Raw genomic sequence first — 24,568 nt, 5'->3', positions numbered from 1 at the left:
AGAATCAGTGACCTAGAAGACAGGGAATTTGAAATTATCCAAAGGAGCAAAAAGGAAAAGAAGTGTAAAAGAGTGAAGAAAGTTTATGAAACTTAAGAGACACAATCAAAAGAAACAATACCCACATTATAAGAATTCTGGAGGGAAAAGAGAAAGAGAAAGGGATAGAAAAATATATTTAAAACAATAATGAAAACTTCCCAAACTTGGGAAGAGAAATGGACATCCTGATCCATGAGGCCCAAAGAACCCCAAATATATTAAACCCAAATAGGGCTACACTGAAACACATTATAATTAAATTGTCAAAAGTCAAAGACAGAGAAAATTTTGAAAGAAGTAAGAGAAAAGAGGGAAGTTAAACATACAAGAACCCCACAAGACTATGGGTGGATTTCTCAACAGAAATTTTTCAAGTCAGGAGAAAATGGGAAGATATATTCAAAACATTGAAAGAAAAAACTGTCAACTAAGAAGTCCATACCCAGAAAAGCTGTCCTTCAGAAATGAAGAGAGAAAGACTTTCCTGAACAAACAACATCTGAGGGAGTTCATCACCACCAGACCTGCCTAACAAGAAACGCTAAAGGGAGTTCTGGAGTAGAAGTAAAATGACACTAAGTTACTTCATAAAAACATAATAGGATAGAGCAAAACTCATGGTAATGGTAAATATATGGTCAAAGTTTGATTCTGTAATATGGGAATAATGGTACATGATTCACTTGAAATTCTGGTTTACAAGTTAAAAAATAGCAAAAATAACCATAACTGCAATAATCTGTTATTGGATAGACAACATAAAAATTTGTAAACTGTAACATGAATAACCTGAAATGTGAGGGGGTGGAGAAATAAAAGTGCAAAGTTTAGGAATGCTATTGAAGTTAAGTTGTTATCAGTTTAAAATAGGATGTTATAATTCTACAGTATTGTATGTAAGACTTATGGTGACCGCAAGGGAAAAACCTGTAGCTATTACACAGAAGAGCATAATAAAAAGCAGAGGGTACTGATACCAAAAGACATCAAAACACAAAAAAAGACAGCAGACTAAGAAGCAAGGAACAATAGATCTACAACATTGAGAAAACAATTAACGAAATGGCACTAATAAGTCCTTATTTGTCAACAATTACTTTAAATGTAAATATATTTAAAATCTTCAGTGAAAAGACATAGAATGGCTGAATGGATAAAAAAGTAGACAAAACAATAAGCTGCCTAAGAGATTCATGTTAGCCTTAAAGACACACAAAGACTGAGAGTAAAAGGATGGGAAAAGATATTTCAAGCAAAAGATAAGCAAAAAAAAATAGCAGGGGTAGCTATACTTATATCAGACAAAATAGACTTTAAATTAAAAATGGTAAAAAGAGACAAAGAGTGTCATTATAATGATAAAGGGGGAATCTACCAAGAAGACATAACAATTGTAAATATTTATGCACCCAGTATCAGAGCATCCAAATATATAAAACAAGAGCTAACAAAACTAGTAAGAGAAATAAACAGCAATATAATAATAATTAGAGACTTTAATATGCCATTCTCAACAATGGATAGATCATTCAGACAGAGAATAAAGAAGGAAACAGCAAATTTGACAACACTATCGACCAAATGGACCTAACAGACATATAAAGAACATTCTATCTGACAACTGCAGAATACACATTCTTCCCCAGTGCATGTGGAACATTTTTTATGATAGACCATATGTTAGGTCACAAAATGAGTCTTAGCAATTTCACAAAGATTGAAATCATATCAAGTATTTTCTCTGACCAAAATGGTATGAAACTTGAAATCAGTAACAGGAGGAAAATTAGAAAACTCACAAATACATGGAAAGTAAATAACACTCTCCTGAAACCAATGGATCAAAGAAAAAATTAAAGAGGAAATAAAAAAGTATCGGGAAACAAAGGAAAATGGAAACATATCATATGGAAACTTTTGAGACACCAAAAGTAGTCCTAAGAAGGAAGTTCATAGCAATAAATGTCTACATTAAGAAACAAGAATTAAAATAACCAAACTCTATGCCTCAAGGAACTAGACAAAGAAAACAAACTAATCCTAAAGTTAGCAGAAGGAAGGAAATAGTGATTAGAGGAGAAATAAATGAAAGAGACAACAGGAAAGCAATAGAAAAGATTAACAAAACCAAGACTTGGTTCTTTGAAAACATAAACAAAGTTGACAAAACTTTAGCTAGACCAACCAAGGAAGAATTAGAGAAGAACAAATTCAACAAAATTATAAATGAGAGGAGACATTACAACTGCTACCACAGAAAGAAAAGATCATGACAGTCTGCTATGACCAGCTGTATGCCAACAAACTGCACAACATAGAAGAAATGGAAAAATTCTTAGAAACATACAATCTACCATGGCTGAATCAGAAAGAAAGAGAAAATTTGAGCAGATTAATAACAAGTAAGGAGATTGAATCTGTAATAAAAAAATCTTCCAATGAAGAAAAGCCCAGGACCAGATGGCTTCACTGGTGAATTTTACCAAACATTTAAAGAAGAAAATGTCAATTCTTAAACACTTCCAGAAAATCAGGGGAGGGAACACTCTCAAACTCATTTTACAAGGCCAGCATTACCCTGATAACAAAGCCAGAAAAGGGTACTACAGCAAAACTATGACTACAGTTAACACTGATGAATATAGATCCAAAAATTCTCAATGAAATACTAGCAAAACAAATTCAGCAGCACATTAATCAAATCATTCACCATGATCTAATGGGGTTTATCCCTGGGATATAATGATGGTTCAACACATGGAAGTCAATAAATGTGTTTCAACACATTAAAAGAAAAAATAATCACATGATCATCTCAATAGACACAGAAAATTGCTTGACAAATTTCAACATTGGTTTGTGGAAAAAGTTTTAACAAATTAGGTATAGAAAGAATATACCTCAACACAATAAAGTCCATCTATGAGAAGCCAACAGCTAACATCGTACTCACTGGTGAAAGGTTGAAAGCGTTTCCTCTAAGATTAGGAACAAGACAAGGGTACCCATTCTCACCAGTCCTATTCAACGTAGTACTGAAAGTCCTAGCCAGAGCAATCAGTCAAGAAAAAGAAATAAAAAAGCATCAGAATTGGAAAGGAAGAAGTGAAAGTGTCTCTGTTTGTAGATGGCATGATTTCATATACAGAAAATCATAAAGACTACACCCAAAAACTGTTAGAGCCAATCAACAAATTCAGTAAAGTTTCAGGATATAAAGTTAACAGACAAAAATCAGTAGCATTTCTATACACTTACCACCAATTATCTGAATAAAATAAATAAATATGATCCCATTCACAATAGCATCAAAACAAAAATACTTAAGAATAAATTTAACCAAAAGTGAGAGACCTCAACACTGAAAACTGTAAGACAGTGATGAAAGAAATTGAAGAAGATACAAATAAATGAAAGTGTATCCCATGATTATGCTATGAAAGAATTAATATTGTTAAAATGTCCCTACTCCCCAAAGCAATCTGTGGATTCAGTGCAATCCCTGTCAGTATTTTAATGGCATTCTTTATAGGAGTAGGAAAAACAATTCTAAAATTTATATGGACCCACAACAGACCTCAAGTAGCCAAAGCAATCCTGAGAAAGAAGATGTTGAGATGCCTCATATTTCTTGATTTCAAGCTATATTGCAAAGCCATGGTAATCAAAACAGTATAGTCCTGACAAAGAAACAGAAACATAGACCAACGGAAAAGAACTGAGAGCCCAGAAATAAAGCCGTGCATACATGGTCAACTAATATTGGATAAGGATGCCAAGAATACTCAAAGGAGGAAATATGGTCTCTTGAATAAATGCTGCTCAAAAAATTGGATATTCCCATGTGAAAGAATGAAACTAGATGCCATCTTATACCACTCACAAAAATTCATTCAAAATGCGTTAAAGATTTAAATGTTAAGATTGGAAACCAGGCCGGCCCCAGGGCTGAGTGATTAAGTTCGTGTGCTCCACTGAGGTGGCCCAAGGTTTTGCCGGTTTGGATCCTGGGTCCAGACATGGCACCACTCATCAGGCCACGTTGAGGCAGTGTCCCTCATGCCACGACTAGAAGGACCTGCAACTAAGATATACAGCTATGTATCGGGGGGATTTGGGGAGATAAAGCAGGAAGGGGGAAAAAAATGATTGGCAACAGTTGATAGTTCAGCTGCCAATCTTTAAAAAAAAAAAAAAAAAGACTGGAAACCATAAAACTCCTAGAAGAAAACAAGAAAAAAAACTCCTTGACATATGTTTTGGGATGATGTTTTGGTTATAACACCTAAAGTACAAGCAACAAAATCTAAAATAAACACGTGGGATTACATAATCTACAAAGCCTCTGCACAGCAAAAAAGCTACCCTATCAACAGGAAAAATATTTGCAAATCATATATCTGATGAGGCATTAATATCCAAAACATATAAAGAAATCATATCACTCAATACCATAAAACAATTAATGCAATTAAAAAATGGGCAAAGGGCCTGAATAGATACATTTCCAAAGAGGATCTACGCACAGCCAATAGGTACAATGAGAAGGTCTCAACATTACCACTCATCAGGGAAATGCAAATCTAAGCCATGATCGGGTATCACCTCACACCTGTTAGAATGGCCATCAGCAAAAAGATAAGTACAACAAATTCTGGAAAGGACGTAGAGAAAAGGGAACCCTTGTGCACTGTTGGTGGGATTGTAAATTGGTACAGTCACACACTATGGAAAACAGTATGGAGTTTCCTCAAAAAATTAAAAATAGAACTACCACATGATCCAGCAATTTCATTTCTGAGTATATATTCAAAGATAACATAAACACTATGTGGAAGAGAGATCTATAACCTAATGTTCATTTCAGTATTATTTATAATAGCCAAGATGCGTGACCATCCTAAGTGTCCATCAATAAATGAATGGATAAAGATAATGTGGTGGATATATACTATTGAATGTTATTCAGCCACAAAAAGAAGGAAATTCTGCCATTTGTGGCATGGATGGACATTGAGGCCATTATTATAAGTGAAATAAGTCAGACAAAGACAAATATTGTGTGATATCACTTATATGTGGAATCTAAAAAGCAGACAATGACAAAAGCGAAAATCTTGTGGAAAAAGAGATCAGATTCGTGGTTACCAAAAGCAGAGGTGTAGGATGTGGAAGAATTGCTTAAAGACAGTCAAAAGGTACAAACTTCCAGTTATAAGATAAATAAGTTGGGGTTGCAATATACAACATGATGACTACAGTTAACACTGCTGTACAGTTTATTTGAAAGTCGCTAAGAGAGATCCTAAAAGTTCTCATCATGGGGAAAAATATTTTTCTTTGTTTTTACATGTATATGAGATGATGGATATTAACTAAACTTATTGTAGCAACCCCTTATGTATATATAAGTCGAGTCACTATGCTGTACACTTAAACTTATACAGTGCTGTGTGTCAATTATGTCTTGATAAAAGTGAAAATAAATAAAAAGATTGTCCGAGAATTAAGAGACTCACATTCACTAGTTTCCGTCCTCTGTTGCTTGTTTCCCGGGTGAGTATTAATGTCCCAGAACTTGCGGGCCAGGCTGGCTTGCCTGTAAGACAAGTTGGCTCCCCCGACATCTCTAATAGCAGCATTAGAGAAGCCCTGGGGACTAAAAGTGAAAGTTGCAATGACTGTGCTTCAGGAGAGATGCTGTCAGCATGAAGTGGGTCAAAGCCAGAAGTGTCCGCTGCAGCCCTGGCCGCTGGTGCTACAGGTGATGGTAAGAGATATGAGGCAGTACACAAGCGCCAACTAATTTAAATCCATATATGTATATATATATATATATATATGTATTTGAGTACATATATGATATACACATAGGAAAATTTATGGAAAAAATTTACTAAATTTTAGCATACATTATTTCAGTGAAGTAGAGTAACATTTGGTAAGTGGGTGCCTTAATTTCCTAGGGTTGCACTAAGAAAGTACCACAAACTGGGTAGCTTAAAAGAAGAAAAATTTATTCCCTCACATTCTAGAAACCAGAAGACTGAAATCAAGGTGTTGGCAGGGCCATGTTTCCTTCCAAACCTTCAGAGGAATGCCCTTCCTTGCCTCTTACAGCTGCTGGTAGTCTCAGGTATTCTCCGGTTTGTGGCAGCATAACTGCAATCTTTGCCTCCATCTTCCCATGTGTCTCTGTATCTCTGTGTATTCACATGGCCATCTTCTCTCTGTACCTCTCTCCTCTTCTTATAAGGACACTTGTCATAATGGATTAGAGTCCATCCTACTCCAGTATGACATCATCTTAACAAATTACATCTGCAATAAGTCACATACTAACGTACTGGGAGTTAGGACTTTTAATATATCTTTGGGGCATACCCAATTCAACCCATAAGAGCAGACAAAGGACACTTTCCATTTGTTAATCTACGTTTTTCTGAAATGTTTGCAAAGAATATTCTGGAAGTCATTGTAGTTTGTCTCATTCTTATACTCAATATTAGTTTCCTTTTTTACATGGCTGTGTATGCTATGAAGGTCAAATACTCATTTACCTAGTTCTCCTTGCTGCTGGCAGTGGCTCTGTGACACAGTCCTGACCATTAACAGAGACATACTGACTGGTTTTTCCTCTCTCATTTCTTTCTATTGTGAAAAAAAACAGGACATCAAGGATCGCATAACAATTTTATAAGCATAAGAGATTAGGCAAGTTTATTTAAAAAAAAATAAAAACCAACAAATACTCCGGCTCTAGCATTATAATATTACCCTAGCAGCCACTTCACCCCAGGACTTCTTGTCACCTGTGAATAAAGCACTCTTTGTGTAAGTCGTTGTTTGTGTTTTCTGTTACTTGAAGATAGATTCATGCCCAAAAGAAACATGTATGCATGTGTTCCTGTTGATGCTTATAACTTTCAAAGACATATTATAGAGAAAGTTGATATCTCAAAGGATATCAGCAGAAAAAAATGTTTTTTGCTGAACATTTTTGAAAACCATTGCAGAAAAAGAGTTGCATTTTTTTATGGAGAATAGATTCTAGAAAACAAATCAGATGTCAATATCAAAAACCCAACAACAACAACACCCACAATGTAAAACAAAGCTCTACTCCTACTACCAAGGTTTTAGTTTTAATTAGTTATTGTTAGTCTCTAAGCAGCCACCCGAAGGCAGTGATTGTATAAAATTCAAGGAGAAGCATCTAATAGATGTTGAATGCTGGCGAGTAGAATTTGTTTTTTAATAAAAGGATAAGTTTTGTTAAGATGTAAGACACAATTGAATAGACTTTCGTCTACGTTATATTTTTCAGAGTAAATATTAGAAGGTTCCATATGCAGTGTTTCTTAAAAAACTTTGTGCATATGTAATTCTAAACATTTATTTTTTATTAATTACTTCTTAGTATTTTATTTTAATAGTTCAAGTAGAATTACATGTAATGATCTATCAAGTTTTAAAATTTAATTTAATTCATGTGAAAGCTTTATCACAGATAAAATGTGATGAGTATTAAGTGATTTTGTAAACCCTAAACTTTAGGTCACAATTACTTATTACATAGATGTCATATTGTATGAATTCTGGCTGCAGAACACACTCATGCATCCTTGGACATTGTTCATCGTTTTTCACAGTCACTGCTGTCTCTTAATGGTGCTTTCCCATGAACTTGGAAAACGTGACTAGAACCCTGAAAGGTAACACAAATTCATCTGTACTTTTTAAAATGTTGATAGAGATATGCACAACCCAAGTGATGTCTCTTTTTTTTTTGTTTTGCTATCTGACTGACAAATAATTTTCTTTTCTTCATATAGTTACATACATAGTTTTACAACAGAGGTACTTAAAAAAGAAAACAAAAAGTCACGTTTTTACTGTCTTAAGAAAAATCTTTTAGAATGTCTTTTTAAAATATTTAGATCACCAATTTTCTTTATTTCCTTAACCTATTAATAATTTGGTCATGTCCCAAGAATTAATTGCTTCTCTATGGATGATGTAATCCATTGTTTCCTTTCACATTTTGTTTTTCAGATGTATATTGATCTGTCTGGATATGTCTTACCAGGATGAAGTATAAAGGGGATGAGTTCTCCTTGCTGAATGCTGAAGGGCATCACAATGTGTATATGATGTGGCATATGCCACCTGGCTGTGCTGTCTTGGAGCATTTTGAGAAGGCTTATGCAGCCAAATCTTTAAGCACACCTGCTGAGTACAGAATCACATGATAGAGAGTGACATTGAAATTCTCCCCCTACAGAACAACACATACACTGTTTCGTCTCAATATTATTATAGATAGCCAAACAAAACTCCTTTCATAACATTTTACAAATAAAAAACACCAATTAGACACATACACACCCAAAAAAATAAATAAATAGGAGGTTGTCCTGCCCTTATTAAGATTTCTCTACTTTTGTCTAAATAAACGACCAATGGAAACAGAAGTAAATACACCACACTTGATAACAAATTGGGACCTGAATAAAGGATATACAATTTCTTTTATCCCCTTCCAAATTTGGAATTGTCGTTTCTTCTAGTCTCAATATTTTCCAAATTATCTTATTTCTCCCAGAGGTAATTTTGAACAAAAATATTCAGGTGAAAACCATGTACATATTTTTTTCTGAAATGCATATTTTCTTTTTTCTTTTATTGAAATCCAAAAGTAGGGCTTAAGCCATAGGAAAGTATAGCTATCAATGATAAATTTTAAACTTTTCTTATTCTCACTATCTCTATTTTCAAACCAATGTGAACAATTAAAACACAAAGTTGCTTTGTATACGGTAATGGTCACCGGACAGATTCCAGATGAAACTAAACGCTTTTTCAGGACCCGTATGTATATGGTTGTCTTGATGAGGATTGGTCCAGGCTCCAGTCCCAGCTGAGCTGCCAAGACAAGGTAGGGATAGGCAAGCTGAAGAAGTATGGGGGCTGAGCTGGGCCTTTATGTGAACACAAAGTAAAATAAAGCAAAGCTATACTTTGTTTGCAGATAATTATGGGCAAATTTTTTAAATTCCATGGTTTTAGAAGACGGATAACCTTAGAACACAGCAAAATTTCTAATTTTTTTCTGTCCGTATAGTTTATTACAAAAGATTCTAAGTTTAATATATAAATTACACTTTATTTATATAACCATTGTATATTTTTACATACAAGAAAAAATATTATTGAAGTTAAATATGTTAATTTTATTTCCTCAACTAAGCCTCTATATTTGGCTTACCCTAAAGACAGTCTTTCTTAATATGTGACACCTGCTATAACCCATTATTCTTCTGCTTATGTTTAAAGGGGACTTCATTGATTAATTTGGCAGAAAAGAGGACTGAATAACAAAACCAAACACACAGACCTTTTGTTTAAATTTATGTTAATTATTTTGATTATCATTAAAGTCTGCATAAAATTAGCTATTTCTGGGAAGTTCCAGTTCATAATTTATAAAGTTGAGAAACTTTTTAAAATGAGAAAATACATTTATGCAAGGATGACTAATAATTAAGACAATTTATTTTATATTTTTTCTTAATGACTGCTGCCACAGACTCATAGTTAGAAATATTTCATGGTTATTAAAGTATTTGATAATTATATTAAATCACATTTAATAACAGACATTTTCAGATAGATTTACTTAAATAAAATTTTATCTGTAATCTCTATTTTACATAAGTTTTAATGAATAAACTTAAAATTCCATACTGCAATAGTTAAACAAGCAAGACCTGGATACAGATAAATATGGCTTTATTTTATTTTATTTTTTTTATAAGATTGGCACCTGGGCTAACAACTGTGCCAATCTGTTTTTTTTTTTTTCTGCTTTATCTCCCCAACACCCCACTGTACACAGTTGGAGATCTTAGTTGCATGTCTTTCTTGTTGTGGGCTGTGGGACGCTGCCTCAACATGGCATGACAAGTGGTGCCATGTCCCAGCCCAGAATAGGAACCCTGGGCCGCCGCAGCGGAGCACGCGAACTTAACCACTCGGCCACGGAGCCAGCCCCTAAATATGGCTTTAAACTCAGGTTTTATTAGTCATTATTTGTCAGATATTGTACAACTTTCTTAACTTCTCTACACTTCAGTTTCTGGATCCATAAAATGAGAAAATAGCAGTAACTCACTACTAATATGAGTTATGTTTATTAAACGATACAATGCATCTAAACTACTAAGTGACAACCTGGCACAGAGTATCTAATAAATCTTATTTTATTATTATTAGTCATTTATTTTGTAGATTATCTTTACCTTAGTAATAAAAGTGAGATAGTAAAAGTGTAACATCATGACTCACCATAGTATTCCATTAGAATAAACCACTTTGGTATATTTTCCTCTAAATATTATATTCAGTTGGTAAAAGAATTTAATTTGAACTTAATTTAATTTGAAATAAATTTAATTTGAACAATTGATTTGCTTGAAATTCACAAGACAATCCTTGTACTTGTACATTTCATTTCTTGCAGTATTTGTAATGTGCATGTTCATAGAATACCCATTGATGGCCCACAGAGGGAATTAATAACAACTGACAGCAAAAGAATAATCCTAGAAGTATTATAGATCCAGCTACAAAGACTATAAAGAAGTTCATGTAGACACTACAGTTGCATTGCATTTTCAGAGTAACATTTAAAACTTATTAGGGTGATTTGGGGACATTTAATAAGCACTTAAAATGCCTCTCTAAAAATACTGGAGGCTGGAAAAGGGGTGGAGCAAAATGGCAAGGTGAGCTGACCGGGATTCTCTCCCCTCCAAAATACAACAAAGGATTGGAAAACCTGAATTTCAGAGAATAAATCTAATGCCAACACGTTAGAGACCTACAATACCAAGAAGGCAGAGAACATGAACCTTGCTGAAGGCCTCGGAGGTGCTGGAACGGGTAGGAGAGACCCTCGCTCCCTCCCCTAGAGTCTGCGATCGCTGCTGCGTGGGTCCAGGGAGGAGCGGGGGAGGGGCCCCCTGACCAGGGGATCATCCAGGACTCCTGCTGCTGGTTCAGTGGAAACCCACTGATGGGGGAAAGCTTCTGTGCGCAGGGACCCAATAAACCCAGGGCCTCGGGAGACCAGGGAACAGAACTGATCTGAATCCACATCGGCGCGTGAGACTAGCAGCGGCTCCCTCCCAGCAAAGCACACTGGGTGCCGCCATCTTGCCCGAAGGCGGAGAGCTCACAACACGGGGCTCTTGACCCCCATCTAGTGGCAACAGGCTGTAACTGCAACCGAATTCTACCACCATGCGAAAAAACCGCTCCTCTACCATCCAGCAATTTATAAAAGCCCCAGACCAGAAGGAAAACAATAAAAACATAGAAGTCTTGAGGACTTGGATTTAGGTAAACTAATTGATAATGACTTCAGAGCAGCTATAATTAAAAAACTCAATGAGGTAGAGAGAAAGATAGAGAAACAATCCAATGAGTTCTGGAGTTACTTCACAAAAGAGATTGAAATTATAAAGAAGAATCAAACAGAATTACTAGAGATGAAAAACACAATGGACCAGATAAAACAGAATACGGATTCCCTGAATGCACGTGTAGACACCATAGAAGAGCAAGTTGACCTAATTGGAGGTAGACAGGCTGAATGGCTCCAGATAGAGGAAGAAAGAGAACTAAGAATTAAAGAAAATGAGGAAAATCTCTGAGAGATAGTGGATTCAATGAGGAGTAAGAACTTAAGGTTCATAGGAATTCCCAAGAACGTGGAAAAGGAAAATGGAGCAGAAAGTGTGCTTGACGAAATTATTGAAGAGAACTTCCCAAATCTAGGGATTGATGGAGAAATGTGTGTAGAGGAAGCTTTCAGATCTCCTAGATTTGTCAATGTAAAAAGATCTACTGCAAGGCACATCATAGTACAATTGGCAAGAAGGAAAGATAAAGAAAGAATACTCAGGGAAGTAAGAAAAAAGAAGAGAATAACCTATAAAGGAGCTCTTATCAGACTGTCAGCGGATTTCTCTACAGAAACCCTATAAGCCAGGAGAGAATGGAGTGACATATTCAAAGCTTTAAAAGATGAAAATCTTCAGCCAAGAATACTCTATCCAGCAAGAATTTCCTTCAGATATGAGGGAGAAATTAAATCTTTTCCAGACAAACAAAAGTTAAGGGAATTTGTAACTAAAAGCCCTCCACTACAAGAAATCCTCAAGAAGGCTCTCATACCTGAAAAAAGAAAAAAGGGAGAAAGGGGTCAAAATCCACAGACTAGGGTGACCGATGGATAGAAGCAGAACAGGATAGCAAATATTCAACTATAGCATTAGGGTAAAGGTAAGGAAACTACCAAAGCAAGGACGATCTTATCACTCTAACTACAAATTCATAACACAAGTTGGAATATGAAATGAAAATAATTATTTAGGAGGGGAAGAGCAAAGGGTCTAAATCAGCATTGGCCAAGTAAGTAAGAGACCACCAGAGAATAGACTATATTATACACGAGGTTCTAAATACAAACTTCAGGGTAGACACTAAAATAAAATACAGAACAGAGTCACAAATCATAAACAAGGAAAAATCTAAGAAACCCAGCATAAGAAATTGCAGTATTAAATGGGTAGGCTAAAGCACACAGGAAAAGAAACACAGGAAAACAAGATAATGAGCGACAGATTGACAGCATTAAGTCCACGTGCATCAATAATCACTCTCAATGTAAACGGATTGAACTCTCCAATGAAAAGACACAGAGTGGCAAAATGGATTAAAGAACAAGATCCAACAATTTGTTGCCTCCAGGAAACACACCTCAGCCCCAAGGACAAACACAGGCTCAGAGTGAAGGGGTGGAGGACAATACTTCAAGCGAATAGCAAGCAAAAAATGGCAATGTTGCAATTCTTATATCGACAAAGTAGATTTCAAAATAAGACAGGTAAAGAGAGACACAGAGGGACAATATATAATGATCAAAGGGACACTTGATCAAGAAGAAATAACGCTTATAAATATCTATGCACCCAACACAGGAGCACCAAGATTCATAAAGCAACTATTAACAGACCAAAAGGAAGATGTTAAAAACAACACAATAATACTAGGGGACCTCAACACCCCACTCACATCAATGGACAGATCATCCAGACAGAAAATCAACAAAGAAATAGTGTAGCTAAATGAAAAACTAAAACAATCGCACAAATAGACATATAGAGATCACTTCACCCTAAAACAGCTGAATACACATTCTTCTCAAGTGCACATGGAACATTCTCTAGGATAGACCCTATGTTGGGAAACAAGGCAAGCTTCTACAAATTTTAAAAAAAATTGAAATAATAACAGGCATCTTCTCTGATAATAATGCTATAAGGCTGCAAATTAATTACAAGAAAAAAGCTAAGAAAGGCACAAAGGTGTGGAGACTAAAGAACACACTACTGAACTAGAAATGGATCATTGAAGAAATTAAAGAAGAAATAAAAAAATACTAGGAAACAAATGAAAATGATAGCATGCGAGACCAACTCATATGGGATACAGCAAAAGGTTTATTAAGAGGAAAATTCATCGCAATACAGGCACATCTTAACAAACAAGAAAAATCCCAAATAAGCAATCTTAAACTACACCTAACTGAACTAGAAACAAAGAACAAATAAAGCCCAAAGTCAGCAGAAGGAGAGAAATAATAAAAATCAGAGCAGAAATAAATACTATTGAAATGGAAAAGGCAGTAGAACAGATCAATGAAACAAAGAGCTGGTTTTTTGAGAAGATAAATAAAACGGACAAACCCCTAGCCAGACTTACGAAGAAAAAAAGGGAGAAAGCTCAAATAAACAAAATCAGAAATGAAAGAGGAGAAATAACAACAGACTCTGCAGAAATACAACGGATTATAAGAGAATACTATGAAAAACTATATGCCAACAGAATGGATAACCTAGAGGAAATGGATAAATTCTTGGACTCCTACAATCTCCCAAACTTCACTCAAGAAGAGGCAGACAATTTGACCAGACCAATCACAAGGAAAGAGATTGAAACAGCAATCAAAAACATCCCAAAGAATAAAACCCCAGGACCGGATGGCTTTCCTGGGGAATTCTACCAAACTTTCAGAGAGGATTTAATACCTATCCTTTGCAAGCTATTCCAAACAATTAGGGAAGATGGAACACTTCCTATCACATTCTATGAGGCCAACATCACACTGATACCAAAACCTGACAAGGACACCATGAAAAAAGAGATCTACAGGCCAATATCACTGATGAACGTAGATGCAAAAATTCTAAACAAAATTTTGGCAACCAGAATTCAGCAATTCATCAAAAGGATCATACATCATGATCAGGTGGGATTCATACCAGGGACACAGCGATGGTTCAACATCCGCAAATCAATCAACGTGATACACCACATCAACAAACTGAGGAATAAAAACCACATGATCATCTCAATAGATGCCGAGAAGGCATTTGACAAGATCCAACAGCCATTTATGATAAAAACTCTGAACAAAATGGGGATAGAAGGGAACTACCTCAACATAATAAAGGCCATATATGACAAACCCATAGCCAACATAATACTCAGTGGGCCAAAACTGAACCCCATCCCCCTGAAAACAGGAACGAGACAATGATGCCCTCTATCACCACTCTTATTTAACATAGTACTGAAGGTCCTCACCAGAGCAATCAGGCAAGAAAAAGGAATAAAAGGAATCCAAATAGGAAGGGAAGAAGTGAAACTCTTGCTGTTTGCAGACGACATGATCTTATATATAGAAAACCCAAAGAATCCATTGGAAAACTCTTAAGAAGTAATCAACAACTACAGCAAAGTTGCAGGGTACAAAATCAAATTGCATAAATCAGTAGCATTTCTATACTCTAATAACAAGTTAACAGAAAAAGAACTCAAGAACACAATACCATTCACAATCGCAACAAAAAGAATAAAATACCTTGGGGTAAATTTAACTAAGGAAGTGAAGGACCTATATAATGAAAATTACAAGGCCTTTCTGAGAGAATTGGATGACGACATAAGGAGATGGAAAGACATTCCATGTACATGGATTGGAAGAACAAACATAGTTAAAATGTCCTTTCTACCTAAAGCAATCTACAGATTCAACGCCATCCAAATCAGAATCCCAATGACATTCTTTACAGAATTAGAACAAAGCATCCTAAAATTCATATGGGGCAACAAAAGACCCCGAATTTCTAAAGCAATCCTGAGAAAAAAGAACAAAACGGGAGGCATCACAATCCCTGACTTCAAAACATACTACAAAGCTACAGTAATCAAAACAGCATGGTACTGGTACAAAAACAGGTGCACAGATCAATGGAACAGAATTGAAAGCCCAGAAATAAAACCACACATCTATGGACAGCTTATCTTCGACAAAGGATCTGAGGGCATACAATGGAGAAAAGAAAGTCTTTTCAACAAATGGTGCTGGGAAAACTGGAAAGCCACATGTAAAAGAATGAAAATTGACCATTGTTCTTCACCATTCACCAAAATAAATTCAAAATGGATAAGAGACCTAAAGGTGAGACCTGAAACCATAAGGCTTCTGGAAGAAAACGTAGGCAGTACACTCTTTGACATCAGTATTAAAAGGACCTTTTCAGACACCATGTCTTCTCAGAGAAGGGAAACAATAGAAAGAATAAACAAATGGGACTTCATCAGTCTAAAGAGCTTCTCCAAGGCAAATGAAAACAGGAGTGAAACAAAAAAAACCCCACTAACTGGGAAAAACTATTTGCAAGTCATATATCTGACAAAGGCTTAATATCCATAATATATAAAGAACTCTCACAACTCAACAACAAAAAATCAAACAACCCGATCAAAAAATGGGCTGGAGATATGAACAGATATTTCTCCAAAGAAGATATACAGATGGCCAACAGGCATATGAAAAGATGCTCATCATTGCTGATCATCAGGGAAATGCAAATCAAAACTGCACTAAGATATCACCTTACACACATTAGAATGACTAAAATATCTAAAACTAATAGTAACAAATGTTGGAGAGGTTGTGGAGAAAAAGGAACCCTCATACACTGCTGGTGGCAATGCAAACTTGTGCAACCACTATGGAAAACAGTATGGAGATTCCTCAAAAAATTAAAAATAGAACTACCATACGATCCAGCCATCCCACTACTGGGTATTTATCCAAAGAGCTTGAAGTCAGCAATCCCAAAAGTCCTATGTACCCCAATGTTCATTGCAGCATTATTTACAATAGCCAAGACATGGAAGCAACATAAGTGCCCATCAACAGACGAATGGATAAAGAAGATGTGGTACATATATACAATGGAATACTACTCAGCTGCAAAACAGAACAAAATCATTCCATTTGCAATAACATGGATGGACCTTGAGGGAATTATGTTAAGTGAAATAAGCCAGTTACAGAAGGATAATCTCTGTATAACTCCACTCATATGAGGAATTTAAAAATGCGGACTAAGAACAGTTTCTTGGATACCAGGGGAAAGGTGGGGTGGGGGTCGGCACAAAGGGTGAAGTGGTGCACCTACAACACGAATGGTAAACATTAACATACAACTGAAATTTCACAAGATTGTAACCTATCATTAACTCAATAAAAAAATTTAAAAAAATACTGGAAGCTAGATGTATGCACATGTACATACACTCCTATTTTCTAATTTAAAAATAAATCATATGCATATCAATCCAAAGTTTTCCTCGAAATTTGTATAGTTGAGCTAGTTGATCAGTAGCTGGATTATACACTTAAATCAACAAGGGCCTAAATTGATATACCAGAAAAGATTATAGAGTGGAGTTTGGAATGAATGAACCAAGAAAACCTAAAAGAATATGTTCAAAGGGTCCTTGAACATAATCTGAAGGTCTGGATAGAGAGACCAAATTAGATGTAAAGCAATGGGGGAGGATGCTTTTTTCCAGGGACTTGAGGTCAGAGCAAGAAAAATTAGAACCCTCAGAAGAGAGAGGATTCTAGGAACATGACTGTTGGAACTCAGCTTTCTTTCCACAACTGAGTATTCCAATCTGTCTCCCTTGCCTAAGTCAAAGGACCACCACCCGGTCAAGGCACATAGGGACAAAAGGCTGTTTGTTCTGTGAGAGTCAAGGTAGAGAGAAGTGGTAGATGGCTTTCTCCTTCACAGTCTGGGTGAGTCTGGGGACACCAGAGTGATGAAGCACAGATGTGAGGTCCTCAAAGCAGAGGATCCTGAGAAGAACCTGATGTGCAGCTATCTGAGCTTTTTGGTCAGCAGAGATTACAACTCATCCTAATCTCACCCAAGGCAAGGAGACCAATAAGGAGGAGATTAAGATGTGAGACCACGCCTGGGCCTGGGAAAGCCTGAGGAGATACAGAGTAGGGAGAATATTTCATATTCCATGGCCTTACAAGTGTAGGGGAGAAAAAAGTTTTCCTTGACTCCCTTAGGGTACTAGCCTGAGTCTGAAGATTAAACTGACAAAGACAGATTAACAGGAGAAAGGCATATAAATTTTACTGAATATTTGCATGTGCACGGGAGCCTTCGCAAGAGAATGATGACCCAAAGAAATGACCAGAACTGGAAGCTTTTATACCTTTTATACAAAGAAACAACAAATTTGGAAAGAATGGACAAGACAAGGTGTTTGGGCTATGGGTAGTAAATGGTAAAGAAGTAATAAGGTTTGTTTATACAGGCTTCTCCATCCTATATTCCTTGTCTGCTGATAACCATGTCTTTTATCCTCCTAATATAAGGAGGGTACTTTTCACATGAGAGATTTCAGGTGCACAAAGAAGAGTCAAGGTGTCCTTCTTGTACTGGCTATTTCTTAAGTACCTTTACTTCAAAATAATCACTATGCCAAAGTGGATATTTTGGAGTGACATATTTGCCACCCTTTACAAGTCTCACTTCTTACTGTTGGCATATGTAATAAGAAGTTTCCACGCTGTATCCACTGAAAGATTGCATCTGCACAGGGTAAGCACGGAACCGAACCTGAGCCCCAGTGAGCCGACTCACTCCATGAAGAACAGTAACAGACTGTGTAAGCAGGCCCAGGAGCGACAGAGAAGATCTGTCACAGGTCAGCTTATTAGAGCAGGTGGGGGAGGATGGTTAAAAACAAACCAAACAAAAATACTACTAAAGGGAATTCTTAAGGTTAAACAGATAAAAATCTGCATCGTTTTAAAAATTTGACCTATTCATGGAATGGAAAAGAGATTGTCACCCTGAATTAGCAGCTTTGGAATTTAAAAATTATTGCCAAAAGCCGGGGTTAAAATATAAAGAGACACAAAAAAGACACATGGAAGGAAACCCAGGACACAATGTACAAACAACATTTCAAGGGAGAGAAAAAGAACAGATGCAGGATAGACAATGATTAAACAAATAATGGAAGGGAATCTATCCAAGCTTTAGGAAGACCTGTGTCTGGAAATGAATGTGCCTATCAAGTTCTAAGGTGAATTAATGAAAAGATAAATATACTTTGCTATAATGAGACAGATTTTTGAATTTTACAGCTAAAGCTAAAATCTTCAAGTTCCTAGAGCATAACTATAATTTATGCTACTGTTAATAATATTGTTAATAATCATAAAATGTTACCTACACAGGAAAAAGATTTGGCATCAAATCTCTCATTTGTAACACTTGAAAGTTGAAGAAGGTAGTCTAACATTTACTGACTACTGAGAAAAAAATTATGTATCTCCCAAATCCTATACCTACTGACATTAGTCATCATCTCACAGGCAGATGATTGATAATGTGCAACAATGTAATAAACTCCATCTAAGAGAGATGATTGAGAAATTACTTAAACCAAATAATAAAGGATCTAAAAAAGAATCCAAGGTTTAGGGACACTTGAAACAGAAGGAACATGCTAAACTACAAGGAGACTTTAATCACAGTGAAGAATTAAAATTATTAACTAGCTTAGTCAGGACTGGGGGCATTCTAAGTCCCCATAGTTGGGGCAGAACAGGGGGTGGGGGATAGGGTAAGTGAAAGTGTTTCTTTATGTCTCTTCTTAGTGGGATGAGTGACATGGACCATCTTGGTGGTGAAGCAGTATACTGTCATGGAGAAATATGTATTTTCTTTTTAAACAATAGCAGAGAAATATGTATCTAATTATAAATGCAGTGTTAGGTAAGGTAATAGAATAAAAGTTATAATTAGAATATCCAAATATGTGGGCAAAACATGAAATGGATAGCAACTTGATAAAAGCATGCAAAAGAATAAGGGAAATAGGAAAGGATAATTTAATCAGTAAACATAAAAAAAGATAGAGAAGCATGACAAACATATACAACCATTGTCCTATGTGTGGAAAGAATTATGACTCCTACTAAAAACCATCAAAAGACTTCAAAAGCATCTGTTTAAGTTTAGGTCATAAGAAATAGACTTAGAATCAATAATGAAGAAAGGTTGAAAATGAAGGGGTTGTCAAAGAGATATCTTAAAAAAAACAAAGAAAACAGAAGCCGCTTCGTTAGAGTCATACATGCTAGGCAGAGAAATTGTCCATGGCTCTCTGTGTTGGCTTTCTATTTCCATCATCACTAAGGTGATGTTATGCAGGGATTTCATACTGATTGTCTGAATTGGCAGAAAATCTCTACTGCTTCCTATCTATTCATAATGGAGCCTCTGGGACTGTAAACATCAGCTTTCAGTTCTTCAGGGAATCTCCTTGTTCTCTGCCTACTTCCCTCTATTGTATTGAAGTTTCCTTTTAAATTCTCCTTTTCTCTTTGCATTGTTAATGATTTTTCTTTGTGAATTTAGCTGCTAAGCTATTAGATATACACAAGCTTATTGCTCTTTTACCTTCTATGTAAAGTGTAACTTTTCTCATGACATAATATTCTTCTTCACTCTGCTTCATACGTTCAACCTTAAATTTCAGCATGTACATGTATGAGGCTAACAAACCTGTTGGATGAAACAGAAGAAAGGAAGAGTGAGCTTGAAGACAGGGCAGTAGGACTCATCCACTCAGAGCAGTAAAAAGAAAAAAGATGAAAAGCAATGAAGATAGCTTAAGGAAATTATGGGACAACATCAAGTAGATCTAATTTTGCCTTATAGGTGTCCCAGAAGGAGAAGAGTGAGAGACAGCTGCAGAAGTCTTTTTGGAAAAAATAGTGACTGAAAGTCTCCCTAACCTGAGGAAGGAGATCCAGATCCAAGAAGTCCAGAGAGTTCAAAATAAGATGAATGCAAAAAACTCACACCAAAATACATTATAGTGAAAGTGTTAAAATTTAAAGGACAGAATCTTAAAAACAGCAAGAGTGAAACAAATTGTTATGTACAAGGGAATCCCCATTAGACTATGAGCAGATTTTTCAGCAGAAACTTTGCAGGCTAGAAGTGTGTGGACTAATAGAAAAAACTGCCAACCAAGAATACTCTGCCTGGCAAAATTATCCTTCATAACCAAAGGAAAGATTAAGAACTTTCAAGACAAAGAAAAGTTGAAGGAATTTGTAGCCGCCCCTGACAAAGGAAGGGTTAATAATCACTGGAAAAAGCTTGCCAACAAACTGTGACCCGGAGGTGAGAAGGCCGGTTAGCCAATGACGGGTAAGACCCCCTGGGGAGGGCAACCTAAGCCAGGCGGCGGCCGCCCGGGGGCACAGATGGAGAAACGATATCCATATCGGGAGCAAGAGGGACCGTTGCCTAAGAGACCTTGCCTGCTCTGAGATAAAAATATAGGAGCACAGCAATAACATGATAATATCAAAACAGAGGCCAAGGGAGGGCTCCTTGAGAAATCACTAAGAATTCTTGGCATTTGCTAATTACTTCATCCAGAACACCTGTGTATGTTTAACAGATGTAAGCTATGTATATATTGAAACGCTGGTTATAATAAACTCAGAGTGGCCATCAGCCCTCTCCGCATCTATCCTGATGTGTACATTGGATTGCGACACCGACAGAATTCATCACCACTAAACTGGCCTTACAAGAATTGTTAAAAGTACTTCTCTAACCTGAAATGAAAGGGTGCAAATTAGTAACAGGAAAACAATGGAAATATAAATGACATTGGTAAGGTAAATATAAAGTAAAATTCAGAATTATTTAATGTTGAAATGCTGGTGGTTTAATCACTTATCAAGTTAGCATGAAGGTTAAAAAACAAAAGTAGTAAAATTAACTATAATTACAATAATTTAAGGGATACACAAGATAAAAATATGTAAATTATAAAATAAAAATAATAAAACTGGGTAGGGAGAGTAAAAATGTAGACCTTTAGAATGTATTCACACATAAGTTGTTATCAACTTACAAGAGACTGTTGCAATTACAAGTTGTCTTAAGTAAGCGCCGTGTTAACCACAAAGCAAAAACCAATGGTAGACACAGATGATAAGGGATGTAAGCATACCACTAAAGAAAATATTAAAATCACAAAGGAAAAGAGTAAGAGAAGAAGAAAGGAACAGAGAAATTATAAAACAGCTGGAAAACAATGAATAAAATTGCAATAAATACATACTTATCAATAATTATTTTGAATGTAAATGGACTAAATTCTCCAATAAATAGACATACAGTGGCTGAGGGGATACAAATATAAGACCTATCTACCTGCTGACTATGAGACTCACTTCAGATGTAAGGACACACACAGACCGAAAATGAAGAGCTGAAAAAAGATATTTCATGCAAAAGAAAACCAAAAGAAAGCTGGGGTAGCTACACTTAAATCAGACAAAATAGACATTAAGACAAACTGTAATAAGAGACCAAGAAGCTCATTACTAATGATACACTAGTCAATCCAACAACAGGAAATATCATTTGTAAACATTATGCAGTCAAAATAAGAGCAACCAAATATATAAAGCAAATATTAACAGACCTAAAGGGAGAAATAGACAGCATCACAATAATAGCAGGGGATTTTAATACTCCACTTTCATCAATGGATGGATCATCCAGACAGAAAATCAATAAGAAAACTTTGGCCTTAAATTACATGTTAGCCAGATGGACTTAACAAACATATACAGGACATTCCATCCCAAAGCAACAGAACACACATTCTTTTCAAGTGCACATAGAACATTCTCCTGGATAGACCATATGTTAGGCCATGAAGCAGTCTTAATAAATTCTAGAAGATTGAAACCATATCAAGCATCTTTTCCAACTACAATACTAAGAAACTAGAGATCAATTACAAGAAGAAAACTGGAAAATTCACAAATATGTGGAGATTACACAACATGTTCCTGAACAACCAATGGGTCCAAGAAGAAATCAAAAAAGAAATCAAAAAATACTTAAAACAAGTGAAAACAGAAATGCAACATACTAAAACTTATGGGATGCAGTGAAAGCAGTTCTAAGAGGGAAGTTCATAAGGCTAACTGCCTACCTCAAGAAATAAGAAATATCTCAAATAAAAACCTAATTGTACACCTCAAGGAACTAGAAAAAGAATAAATAAATCCTAGTTAGTAGAAGGAAGGAAATAACAAAGATCAGAATGGAAATAAATGAAATAGAGACAAAAAAGAAAATAGAAAATATCAATAAAACTAAGAGCTGGTTTTCTAAAAAGATAAAATTGACAAACTTTAGCTAGACTCAGCAAGAAAAAATGAGAAGATTCAAATAAATAAAATCATAAATAAAAGGAGACAACTGATACCACATAAATACAAATATTCATAAAAACCTACTATGAATAACTATACCACAAAAAAATGGACAACCTAGAAGAATTGGGTAAATTCCTAGGAAACGTAACCTGAATCATGAAGAAATAGAAAATTGGAACATAAAATGACTAGTAAGGAGATGGAATCAGTAATCAAAAACGTACCAACAAACAAAAGTCCAGGACCACATGGTTTCACTGATGAATCCTACCAAATATTTAAAGAATGAATACCAAACTTCTCAAATTTGTATAAAAAATTGAACAGGAGGGAACACTCCCAAACTCATTCTATTAGGCTAGCATTACCCTGACACCAAAACCGGACAAAGACATTACAAAAGAAAATTACAGGCTGATATCCCTGATGAACATAGATGCAAGAACCTAAACAAAATATTAATAAATCTAATTCAACAATACTTTGAAAGATTCAGACACTATGATCAAGTAGGATTTATTCCAGAGATGGAAGGATGATTCAACATCCAAAAATCAATAAATGTGATACAACACACTGACAAAATGAGGGGTGAAAATTATATGATTGTCTCAATAGATGCAGAAAAAACATTTGGTAAAATTCACCATCCATTTATGATTTAAAAACTCTTAATGTAGTGGATATAGAAGGAAAGTACCTCAATGTAATAAAGACCATATATGACAAGCCCACAGCTAACGCCATATTCAATGGTGAAAGCTAAAACTTTTTCCTCTAACATCAGGAACAAGACAAGGATGCCCAGTCTCACACTTCTGTTCAACACAGTACTTGAAGTCCTAGCCAGAGCAATTAGGCAAGCAAAAGAAATAAAAGGCATCCAAATCAGAAAGCAAAGGAGGAAGTAAAGCTGAACTATTTGGAGATGACATGACATTATATAGAAAACCCTGAAGATTCCAGAAAAAAAACTGTTAGAACTTGTAAACAAATTCAGTAAAGTTTCAGGATACAAAATCAATATACAAAAATCTGTTTTGTTTCTATACACTAATAATGAACCATCGGAAAGAAAAATTAAGAAAATCATCTCATTTACAATTGCTTCAAAAAGAATAAAATAACTGGAAATAAACTTAACCAAGAAAGTGAAAGACCTTTACTCTGAAACTATAAGACATTGATGCAAGAAACTGAAGAAGATACAAAGAAATGGAAGGAAATTCTGTGCACATGGATTGGAAGGATTAATTATTTTTAAAATGTCCATACTACCAAAAGCAATCTACAGACTCAATGCAATCTCTATCAAAATTCCACCAGCATTTTCCTCAGAAATAGAATAAATAATCCTAATATTTGTATGGGACCACAAAAGACCCTGAATAGCACAAGAAATTTTGAAAAAAGAGAACAAAGCTGGAGACATCCTGCTTCCTGATTTCAAACTACATTACAAAGCTATAGTCATCAAAATAGTATCGTATTGGCATAAAAACAGATACATAAAACAATGGAATGGAATAGAAAGCCCAGAAATAAACCCACACAAATATGGTTAATTAATTTATGACAAAGGAATCAAGAATATACAAAGGGGAAAGGATAGTCTCTGCAATAAATGGTGTTGGGAAAACTGGAAACCACATGCAACAGAATGAAATTGGATCTTACACCATACATAATAAAAATAATAATAAAAATACATAATAAAAATTAACTCAAAATGGATTAAATATTCGAACATAAGACTTAAAACCATAAAACCCCTTGAAGAAAACACAGGTGGTAAACCCCTTAACATCA

The sequence above is a fragment of the Equus quagga genome, chromosome 4 (genome assembly GCF_021613505.1).
Source record: "Equus quagga isolate Etosha38 chromosome 4, UCLA_HA_Equagga_1.0, whole genome shotgun sequence".
NCBI classification, from domain to species: Eukaryota; Metazoa; Chordata; class Mammalia; order Perissodactyla; family Equidae; genus Equus; species Equus quagga.
This window is presented reverse-complemented; position numbering follows the sequence as displayed.